This window comes from Alosa sapidissima, chromosome 23 (assembly GCF_018492685.1).
Source record: "Alosa sapidissima isolate fAloSap1 chromosome 23, fAloSap1.pri, whole genome shotgun sequence".
Lineage (NCBI taxonomy): Eukaryota > Metazoa > Chordata > Actinopteri > Clupeiformes > Clupeidae > Alosa > Alosa sapidissima.
The window spans coordinates 18,638,255-18,650,273 of record NC_055979.1 but is presented as its reverse complement, the minus strand read 5'-3'; positions in this window follow the sequence as shown (position 1 = coordinate 18,650,273).

Sequence of the window (12,019 nt, the reverse complement as noted above, 5' to 3'; positions counted from 1 at the left end):
TGACTTGAAAGGTGTGTGTGTGTGTGTAAGGGGGTATGTGTGTATGAGGCGTTTTCATCTAATTCATTAATGGATTGCACACTCCGTTCCATGACATGCTGATGCAGATTCTCAAAATTGGCAAGCTCTGAATGAGAGGCGATATGATGGTGTGTGTATATGTGAATGTGTGAGTGTGAGTGTGTGTGTGTGTGTCAGAGACAAACAGAGGTGTGAGAGGGTAGAGGCAGCTGGGTCCCAGTCTGCCTCTCTCCACTTTCATCATTGATAGAAAAACAAGCAGTGCTTTCTGCCCTCTCATTCATCTGGCCAAGAGCAACTTCTCCAGGCTGGGCCGTCGCCATCGATCCACACACACATCCAGATTGGGGCCAGCAGTGTGGAGCTGCGGCTACGCTCTGCTAGGCTAACGCCACAGAAATCTGTCTGTCGTTAAGGGGGATAGGCTGTGAAAGAGAGAATCACAGGGACTCAAGGGAAGTGGATACGTGGGTTAATGCATGACGCAGGGGATGCTGTGGGGAAAGATCACTACATAAAGACAACAAGTCAGATCACTACATAAAGACATCGAGTCAGATGGCACTTACGGCCAGAGAGAGAGAGAGAGAGAGAAGGTAGCACTGTTGGGTGGGGTGGTGTGATGTGGTGGAAAATGGAGAAATAGGGTCTATTTACGGTAGTTAACAAGTTCAAACTTTTGATTGAGAGCAAAACGATGTTAATTGGTGTAGTTTTGAGCAAGATTGAACTGAATGGGCTTATAGTGAAAGCTAAGGGGGCAAGCTAGCACATGAAAAAACAAATGGTATTACACAGTTCCATGACATGCTGATGCAGATTCTCAAAATTGAGAAGCTAGCACATGAAAAAACAAATGGTATTACACAGTTCCATGACATGCTGATGCAGATTCTCAAAATTGAGAAGCTAGCACATGAAAAAACAAATGGTATTACACAGTTCCATGACATGCTGATGCAGATTCTCAAAATTGAGAAGCTAGCACATGAAAAAACAAATGGTATTACACAGTTCCATGACATGCTGATGCAGATTCTCAAAATTGAGAAGCTAGCACATGAAAAAACAAATGGTATTACACAGTTCCATGACATGCTGATGCAGATTCTCAAAATTGAGAAGCTAGCACATGAAAAAACAAATGGTATTACACAGTTCCATGACATGCTGATGCAGATTCTCAAAATTGAGAAGCTAGCACATGAAAAAACAAATGGTATTACACAGTTCCATGACATGCTGATGCAGATTCTCAAAATTGAGAAGCTAGCACATGAAAAAACAAATGGTATTACACAGTTCCATGACATGCTGATGCAGATTCTCAAAATTGAGAAGCTAGCACATGAAAAAACAAATGGTATTACACAGTTCCATGACATGCTGATGCAGATTCTCAAAATTGAGAAGCTAGCACATGCAAAAACAAATGGTATTACACAGTTCCATGACATGCTGATGCAGATTCTCAAAATTGAGAAGCTAGCACATGCAAAAACAAATGGTATTACACAGTTCCATGACATGCTGATGCAGATTCTCAAAATTGAGAAGCTAGCACATGAAAAAACAAATGGTATTACACAGTTCCATGACATGCTGATGCAGATTCTCAAAATTGAGAAGCTAGCACATGCAAAAACAAATGGTATTACACAGTTCCATGACATGCTGATGCAGATTCTCAAAATTGAGAAGCTAGCACATGAAAAAACAAATGGTATTACACAGTTCCATGACATGCTGATGCAGATTCTCAAAATTGAGAAGCTAGCACATGAAAAAACAAATGGTATTACACAGTTCCATGACATGCTGATGCAGATTCTCAAAATTGAGAAGCTAGCACATGAAAAAACAAATGGTATTACACAGTTCCATGACATGCTGATGCAGATTCTCAAAATTGAGAAGCTAGCACATGAAAAAACAAATGGTATTACACAGTTCCATGACATGCTGATGCAGATTCTCAAAATTGAGAAGCTAGCACATGAAAAAACAAATGGTATTACACAGTTCCATGACATGCTGATGCAGATTCTCAAAATTGAGAAGCTAGCACATGAAAAAACAAATGGTATTACACAGTTCCATGACATGCTGATGCAGATTCTCAAAATTGAGAAGCTAGCACATGAAAAAACAAATGGTATTACACAGTTCCATGACATGCTGATGCAGATTCTCAAAATTGAGAAGCTAGCACATGAAAAAACAAATGGTATTACACAGTTCCATGACATGCTGATGCAGATTCTCAAAATTGAGAAGCTAGCACATGAAAAAACAAATGGTATTACACAGTTCCATGACATGCTGATGCAGATTCTCAAAATTGAGAAGCTAGCACATGAAAAAACAAATGGTATTACACAGTTCCATGACATGCTGATGCAGATTCTCAAAATTGAGAAGCTAGCACATGCAAAAACAAATGGTATTACACAGTTCCATGACATGCTGATGCAGATTCTCAAAATTGAGAAGCTAGCACATGCAAAAACAAATGGTATTACACAGTTCCATGACATGCTGATGCAGATTCTCAAAATTGAGAAGCTAGCACATGCAAAAACAAATGGTATTACACAGTTCCATGACATGCTGATGCAGATTCTCAAAATTGAGAAGCTAGCACATGCAAAAACAAATGGTATTACACAGTTCCATGACATGCTGATGCAGATTCTCAAAATTGAGAAGCTAGCACATGAAAAAACAAATGGTATTACACAGTTCCATGACATGCTGATGCAGATTCTCAAAATTGAGAAGCTAGCACATGAAAAAACAAATGGTATTACACAGTTCCATGACATGCTGATGCAGATTCTCAAAATTGAGAAGCTAGCACATGAAAAAACAAATGGTATTACACAGTTCCATGACATGCTGATGCAGATTCTCAAAATTGAGAAGCTAGCACATGAAAAAACAAATGGTATTACACAGTTCCATGACATGCTGATGCAGATTCTCAAAATTGAGAAGCTAGCACATGAAAAAACAAATGGTATTACACAGTTCCATGACATGCTGATGCAGATTCTCAAAATTGAGAAGCTAGCACATGAAAAAACAAATGGTATTACACAGTTCCATGACATGCTGATGCAGATTCTCAAAATTGAGAAGCTAGCACATGAAAAAACAAATGGTATTACACAGTTCCATGACATGCTGATGCAGATTCTCAAAATTGAGAAGCTAGCACATGAAAAAACAAATGGTATTTTATACCACTGGCAATGCTCCAAAATATATACTTACACTTCTGTGGTGGTAGTGTGGTGAGGGTGCCTACAGACAAACCGAAGTCTTGTAAACCTGTACAGAGATTATAACAATACTGTAACAACAACGCTGGAAGAAGTCAAACACTTTTTGATTTGATGCTACCAGAACACAAAGCCAGGCAATAAAATAGCATTTGTGTTTTGACGTGCTGGCTTGGTCTGAAGTTACGCTTTAAAGGACGACTCCCGCTCTAAGAACAACCTGGATCTGTTTTTGGATGATGATGATGATGATGATGCGTATAAGCTTTCGTTGGGGACCAAAACGACAATAATCAGAGTAGTTTTGAGTAAAATAGCATCTAGCAATAGCCTTGCAAGCTCACTACATCAAAGTAAATTGATACTTTAAGCCATAGGCAAAATATCATTACACTTGTGACATTGTGGAGAGGGTCCCTACAGACAAATTAACTTTGTTAGTGTACAAATGGAGTGTAGTTTGCACGATATTCAGTAATTGACTTGTCTGGACTTATCATAGCAACATGTCAGCGAGCGGAAGAAGACATCTCAGACAATCTCAGAGCAGACAAGAAGTCATTTTTCATACCCCTTTATGAACATTTTAGAATGACTTTCTCTATTATTAATCTTTTTTTTCTTGTATGATCCCCTCTCAATGTACCCCCAATTACTTCAAGCAGACTACAGGTGGGCCTGACTATCTGACTGAGTCTAATATAAGCTTCATTTTTGGCAGACTTGGCATATGTCCCACCCCCCCCCTATCTCCCCCTTCCTCCATTTGCACAATAAAAGAGAGGCCATTATCCCTCCTAATAACCATTTTCCCCAAGGGCTACTGCACACAAACTCGCTCAACATTCACTTTAAATGTCATTCAGATTTAATTGAGCCATCCGTCCGCTGTCCTTTTCATAAACAGGGAGCTCAGAGAGAGCAGCAGAGCTTAAGGGGCTACTGGAGAGATGCAAGGGTCACAGAGGGAGCAGCCACTGTTCTCTGATCTGGGAACAGTTACGCAGGCCGCGCAGGATGGAGTGCTCAGCACGGAGTGCTCAGCACGGATCTGGTGTAGCCAGGATCAGCTGGTGGTGGCAGCGCTGGTGGTGGCTCAGTTCACTTAACATCCAGCCATCTGGTGTGTGTGTGTGTGTGTGTGTGTGTGTGAGAGAGAGAGAGAGAGAAAGAGAGTGTGTGTGTGTGTGTGCCGGGAGGTACATTAGGGGGCTAGCGATGGGTGCCATCAGTAGCCAACGGCTGCCATTATCGGCTCCCTCTTGTGGATAACAGATTGTCAACCCAATTGCTTTCAATTACACCCATCCCCTTGTGTTTGTGTGTGTGTGTGTCTTACTGTGCGTTACTTAACTACATGTGGCCACCCACACAAGCTGTCAAACTATACTGTACTGTGTGTGTGTGTAGCTTGACCAACCGACAAGAGAGATGTCATTCCTCTGCTCCACATCTCTCTATCTTTCTCTCTCTCTCTCCCTCTGCCACAGCTTTTAGCAATATTCTCTGATTCCCCCTGTTCTGTGTTGCCTAGTTACAGCTGGTATCACATTGCCTCACATATGGTGCCACTTTCCAATGCCAGCTCAACTGTATCTGTCAGTTACATTGTGTGTGTGTGTTTGAGAGAGAGAGGAGGTGTCTGTGTGTGCGTGTGTCTTGTACAGTGATGCCAGTAACGCGTTACTTAGTATTGATAGCGGCTTCCTGACGCCCGCAAATTACATAAAATCTCCCGGAACCTAGAGTGAACAAGAGCACCATAGCTTAATGCGCACACAACGGAGAGGGAGAGAGAGAGGAGTGGTGCGTTTGTGCCTGAAGCGCATCCAAGACAGAGAGCATCCTGGTCTGTTTTGCTAAATCAACCAATCAGTTTTCAGTGTAAGTGCTTATATCTCTTTTCTCCCAAACATAATCAATCAGTTCAATCAGTGTATCTAGGAACAGAAGCGTCATGGCAGTGTCAGTGCCCCTCAAAAAGGAAGATTTAAGACCCATTTCACATCAGACTACACAAAAGTGTACCCAGTTGTCTCAAAAGATTAAAACATAATGATAGTCTTGCACACTGCACTGTTTGTAACAGCGACATTAGCATTGCTCACGGCGGGTTAAATGATTGCAAAAGACTTGTTGAGGTGAGTTTAACAAGTGTAATTTCATTTGCATATTACTCAGGCCTATAGGCTACAAGATGGCTAGTTGCCAAGGCTACATGAAAAAAAATCTACATATTTTACTATAACAATTTCTATCAATAGGCCTTCCTTATTTGGTGTACTTAGACATTATTGAACAAACATCTGAATTTCAGTATCTAAGTAGGTTAGGTTGGGATGTCTGCTATAAATTGCTGTTAAAATGCACTTCCAGTATAGTGAGTATTGGCAAAACCGGTTATCATTTTTATGTTGAGGCGTTGGGGGTGTTGTCGGCAGCTGCTGAAAGTAACTAATAAAGTAACTTGTAATCTAACTTAGTTACTTTTAAAAATCAAGTAATCAGTAAAGTAACTAAGTTACTTTTTAAAGGAGTAATCAGTAATCAGATTACTTTTTTACAAGGTAACTGTGGCAACACTGGTCTTGTACATGTGCTTTGTGTGTGTGAGTGTGTGTGTAAGAGTGTGTGACGCAGAGAGAGTGTGTGTGTGTGTGTGTGTGTGTGAGAGAGAGAGTGTCCTCCCCTGTAAAATGAGCCATGTGTTCTGTAACATTGTGTCTTTGGCTCCATGGCATTTCATGTTGTGTGTGTGCTCTGTTATCATGCTGTTGTTAGATACACGTCCGTCCCTCACAGTGAGAGAGGCCCGCAGACGTGATTGACAGGGCAAGTGTCAGCCCTGTATGACAGGTCAAAGGTCTCGACCCTGACTCACTGATGACCCCTTTTGTTCCCGCGCAGCCACGATCGGCTGAAGGAGGGGAAATCGTCCAACCCTCACTGCATGCCATGATCTCTCCTCACCCAAACGCCGTGCCCCCCCCCCCCCAAACACCTCCAGCCCCCATGCCAGCCAGCGCCTCTGATTCACAAAGAAAATGTGTCGTCTCTCCCCACCTCCCCCTTTCTTCTTCTCCTTTTCATTCTTGTTCTCTCTTCTCTTCTCTCCTCTCCTTTCTCTTCTCCTCCTTCCTTCCTCCTCTCCTCTTTTCTCCCACCTCTTCCCTTTCCTCTGAACTCTGTCTCCGACTCTCCTCTCTTCTCTTGTCTTCTCCCTCCTCCTCTTCTCTCCATTCCTCTCCTCTCCTCTTATCCCCAGGTTGGGCCTATTAACAGCCCAGAGGCGGCGAGCCGGCAGACTTAACCTCCAGAAACAAATCATTTTATTTTTGGCAGCTAGTTCTCGGTATGGAGGGCTGGCCGTGCCGCTAACCCTACACCAGCCACACACACACACACACACACACACACACACACACACACACACACACACACCTCAGTCCCACTGACCCTCTCCCCAGCTGTCCTTGCTGTCCCATACTCCTTTATTCTGGGAGCAACACTCTTCCCAGATAGGATTATCTTACTCACGGGCCAGTGACCCAGAGGTCGTCGTCTGTGTGTGTTTGTGTGTGTGTTGGTGTGCTTTGTGTGTCTGAGAAAGTGTATATTGTGTTTAGGTGAGTGTGTACCTGTGCATGAGTGTTGCCTCTCTCTGTGTGTGTGTGTGTGTGTGTGTGTGTGTGTGTGTGTTGCCGTGGTGATGGCTCACCGGTACAGGTGAACCAACACAGGGCTCATTCTCTGCATAGTCCAGGCTGAGAATAAGTGGTGTGGACAGATGCCCTTTGTTGCCCCATCTGCCCCTGTCCAGCCACCCCATACTGCCCTCAGCTCTTTCTAGCAGCCCCTGTCATTAGTGTCTCTGTCAGCATCTTATCAGGCTCTGTTATCATGCTGTTACCTCAGCATTATTCCACCATGAGATGAACGCGTTTCATTCACAATGACATATCATTCATAGTGACATCTTATCTTTCTCATTCTCTGAGCTGTGATGGCTAAATTGGGAGTAAGCCATGTTGAACAGTGAGTGAGGGCGACATTTAAAAAAAAGAAATTCAACTGGAGTTCACGGGGGCATCGTTCTGCTAGATTCCACCTGCTGCCCGTTTGCCCAGGCTGTGAATTAACAGGCAATAATATCTAAACTTCATTCTAGCATTTTATTATATTATGAGATTGACAGATTTGTTTTGCTTGTTTGTAGCGACTGCTGCTGTCTCAGACTCAGTAGTACTGTGGAAAAGCTGCAGTGTTGTTTAACAATGTTGTTAGCTTACGCTGAGGCCATATCGTCTCTCATTGGTGAACAACTTTGCTGGCATATACAACATACCCGTAAGTGGAAATTGTACATGGTTTTACATGCTACACACACACACACACACACACACTACACTCTCTCACACACACACACTCATACACATTCACATACACAAACACTTACACACATACACACACGCACACACACACACACTCACACACACTCTCCCTTTCTCTCTGTCTGCCTCATCGCTGTAGTGATGTGTGTGTGTGTGTGTGTGTTTGTGAGAGTATAGTGTGTGTGTGAGTGTGGTGTGTGTGTGAGTTCAGCACTGGCATAGTGTCATTCTAGCCCATTGTCTGCTGATGACACACATGACAGAGGGAATGTGTCAGTTATAGAGGCAATGAAATGAATGACCTCTAAAGAAAAGAAAGAAGAGAAGAAAGTGAAGGGTTAAAGTAAGGGGAGAGAGAGATGGACAGAAGAAAAAATGACACAACCTTCAATTCAGTTCAATTCAAAAACGTTACTACTTATCTCAATTCAAAGGGGCCAGAACGTAGGTATACTAAAGGTTCAGAGCTTTACTTGTACAATTAAAAAGGACTAAAAACAGTCCTCGTGTTCTGGCATTAGGATCAATTTTCTCAACCATATCAATTAATGCGCTCACGACTCCCTTTAAGTCTTGTCACCTCTCCTATCAGATGCCATGCTGGTCAGTCTGTAGGAGGGTATCGGATGAATCGCACATCATTACATCACCAAAGGCTTAGCTTAACACGCTTGGGAGGTTTTCCGAAGTGATACCTGAAATCCCTCAAGGGGGAATGGCCACTTCAACATCTAGCTCATGCCGTCTGTCTTATTTAAACACTCAGTGTAAGTTTAACAAGTAACAAGCGCATAGATGGTTCGATGTATTTATCTTTCCCTAGCATCAAGCTAGGTGTTAAACACAAAGCTACAACACAACATGTTTTGTGTAAGTGTGCCTGCTGTTCGATTTATGTACTCAGTACGTGCTGGTTGCCCGGTTGCCGGCAGGCGATTTGAAGCCGGTCGTATGCTGCAGTAAAAATTAATGTTTTAGCTGTCAGAGAGTGATAAATTAGTTCTGCGCCTGTTCGAGATTGCCAGAGATTTGACGGGAACAAACAATCAAGATGATTTACATAGTGAGCTCTGCCTCAGAGCCAGAAGGTACTCTGTGGCATAAATCAGCTTCTAACACTCGTGAGTCTGGCCAAGAGGCCACTATAAGCAGCTGCCCTGTACAGGCATCCAGATGGGCCCTGTTGTGAAAAGTATCGAGGGGCTTGTGCAAGTCTGGAAAGACTAGAAGAGAATGAATGACTGTTTTCCAGACCTGGAAAAGAACATAAATTTGGTGAAAGTCTTGGACAAATCTGAGTAGCTCATTGTCATTAAAAAGTTGAAAATGCACAAAATTCTTAGAGATCGAAGGTCAAAATCCCAAGAGGTCTTAAAGGGGGAAGAAGTCAGTCTAGAAAAAGGCCTGGGCCAGCATCCTGTTGTATGAAGGTGTTTAAAGACCAATCAATCAGTAATCCTTTTTTGTTTTCTGCAGGCTATATGGTAATTCGGAGCAGTACACACAGATATTATGAACTTGTCAGGTGTACTTTCGGAGAGTTTTTAAACTGTTAGTTCTAGATCTTCAGTACACATAATACAGACCTGATAGTGTGCATGTGACTCTGTCCATCAGGATGGCACGTCTTCCACCCCTGCCATCCTGAACGCTCCAGTCAAACCCAAACACCCCGCACAGCTATTTAAGAGGGGGTATTTAAGGGACCTTCGGGGAGTTCATTTTTTTGCCCCCGGTGGAAATGAAGAGCTATGCACACAGCCCCCGCCAGTTGAGTCCAAACCCGGAGCGCGCAGGGGGAATAAATAGCTTTGTCAGTGAACTGGCCAGCCTTGTGCTCTGGCGCTGGTTGGCGGAAGCCATTGGGGTGGTGTGTGTGTGTGTGTGTGTGTGTGTTCAATGGCCAGTTATAGAGTGGCGCTTTAGCATCTGCTGACGGTGGGCACATGGAGCCAGGGCCTTCAGAGCTCGCGCTGTCCTGGCAAAGGCTATTATGAAATGCGGGCATGACGAAGGCTCCCAAATGCGGGACGGTCTTTGGGAGAAGGGGCCATATGAACTCGCTCACCCTCGCCGCCACCCTCTCGCTAAAGTGCCAATAGGGTGCTCCACCACTGCGGCGATGTGATGTGTTTATTAAACCAACTGGAAGGTCTTAATTGGGTTTGATTGTGTTTTTTTCCACCGCTGCAACGATTGCAGAACTGGAACTGGAATGTTTGTGTTAGTCCCAGATAGGACCCCGGCATCACACAATGGTCTATTGTGCAGAGCTGACATGTCATTCATGAGTTTTCAAGTGACCAAGTGTGGCAAACAGCACATTACTCGTCACGTGACTGCAACAACAACAACAACAAAAACTTAATAACACCTCATTCTTACAGTACGGAGACAAAAACAACCGAAATGATCCCCATGCAATTTTGCAGTTTCCTACAGGCCTTTAGTCGGCCACTAGGCTGGTCCAGAATAACTGCAGTGGTCTGTGAGTCCGTTGCATGAAATAGATGTGATGTCCGCCAACAGTATGGAATGTAGAAGTAAACTGATCAAGTTACCATCTGCTTGTAATGCAATAACTTGATGTTGGACATTTCATAACTTGACTATGTAAAAAGTTGATTTCATAACTTGACTATGGATACTTGCATGCATGCCTCTCACGGCCTCTATAGAATTAGAGACCTGTGAGCAACCATCTTGAGGGAGGATGCTTTTGGCAGGCTGGTTGTGTGTGGATGGATGTTCACTCCTCACAGGGTTTAGGTCTTGTCCTCCATGTTACAAAGACAGTAAACAACACAATGTTGTTTAAAAAAACTTTTTCTATGAAACGTGTTTTTATCAGCGGCCTACTGCATGTGTTCAAACTCAACTCTCTTTGTTACAGTCTGACCTTTGACACAACAGGTCACAACACTCCTCCCCTCCACGAGATGCAACAGGTGGAGTAAGAATCTGAGTTTACCTGCCAGTCTCACTGATCTCAAACCGGGTCAAATACCTGTCCTCAAGATTTTCTTGGTTGCTTTAGTGAACCAAAAATGATTGGCAGCACCCAGGTCAGTCAGGATAGTTCATAAAAGATGAGCAATAGTTTTTGAAGACCCTGCGTAAGTAGTAGGGTTTAGGTTACATCACCCTTTTCTGAAGGTAACCAAGAACTGTGAAGCGTAGAAAAAGCAGTATTTCTCGAATTACCAAGAGAGCACCAAATCCTTCTTTACACAGTCAAAAGGGCCACCCCTGTCTCTCCAACACGTTTATGTCGCCCCCCCCCCCCCAGCTTTTACACTAGCTGATGGCAGACTGGTGGATTTCACCTCAGCGTTGGATAGCCCTCCTTCTTTACCAGACAACAGGAACATGAAGACACCACGTCAATACCTATCTTCTTTCATAAAGCCTCTCTTTCTCTCTCTCTCTCTCTCTCTTTCTCTGTCTCTATTGGTGGGGCAGATGATGAAGAGAACATGGGTCAACTCCCGGCGCTCCATTTGATCTCACCGGAGCTGCAGTCAGCCTCTGTGACAGGTGTTACGCAAGAGGCACACAACATGAACAGAACTCCTCCTCACCTGTCCAAACTGAACACTAGGGGATTATGCACCAGAGAGGAGGGAAGAATGCGGCTGCTCACTAGTGTAGGAAAAGGAAATGAGTTGGAGGAACGTGCATCAAGTGTGTTAAAGTGCACACACACATGCACACACACACACACACACACTGCATGTAACAGTTGATATTAAATTGGTATATTGTAAAGACATTCATCATACATTTCATTAGCAGAAGTTTATGATAGCATTAGTAGTTTATACTGCCTAGGCTACATCATCTCTCTATGGTCAACCTATGCTATGATGTAGATGTTCTCCAGCACGCCCTGGACATGTGCACAACTCAGACGATCCACCACAGACACATGCCACTAATTAGCTAATTTAGCCAGCGCTTGAGCTAGCGCTGCTGTAACCGGCTAAAATTATCACTGGCGTATCTGCCTGCGACATCTTGTTAATCGTGTCCTGAAGAAAACCGCAGCGACACACTTTGCACCTCCGTGAGACACCCATGGCCTGGCATGTGTGTAAATTGGCACATGCTGAACTTTAAGAGATGGTTTTATTGTTGTTTTTCACTCAGTTTGACTACACTGTGTCTCTCTACTTACTGTAAGTGAAATGGTCTCGGGCAGGGGTGGACTGGGACCAAAAATCGGCCCTGGCATATTTGGCCCAAGCGGCCCTCAAATCGGTCGGGCACACCTAATTAAATGCAAAATATTTGCATTACCCTCCTTAACTATGCATATATGTT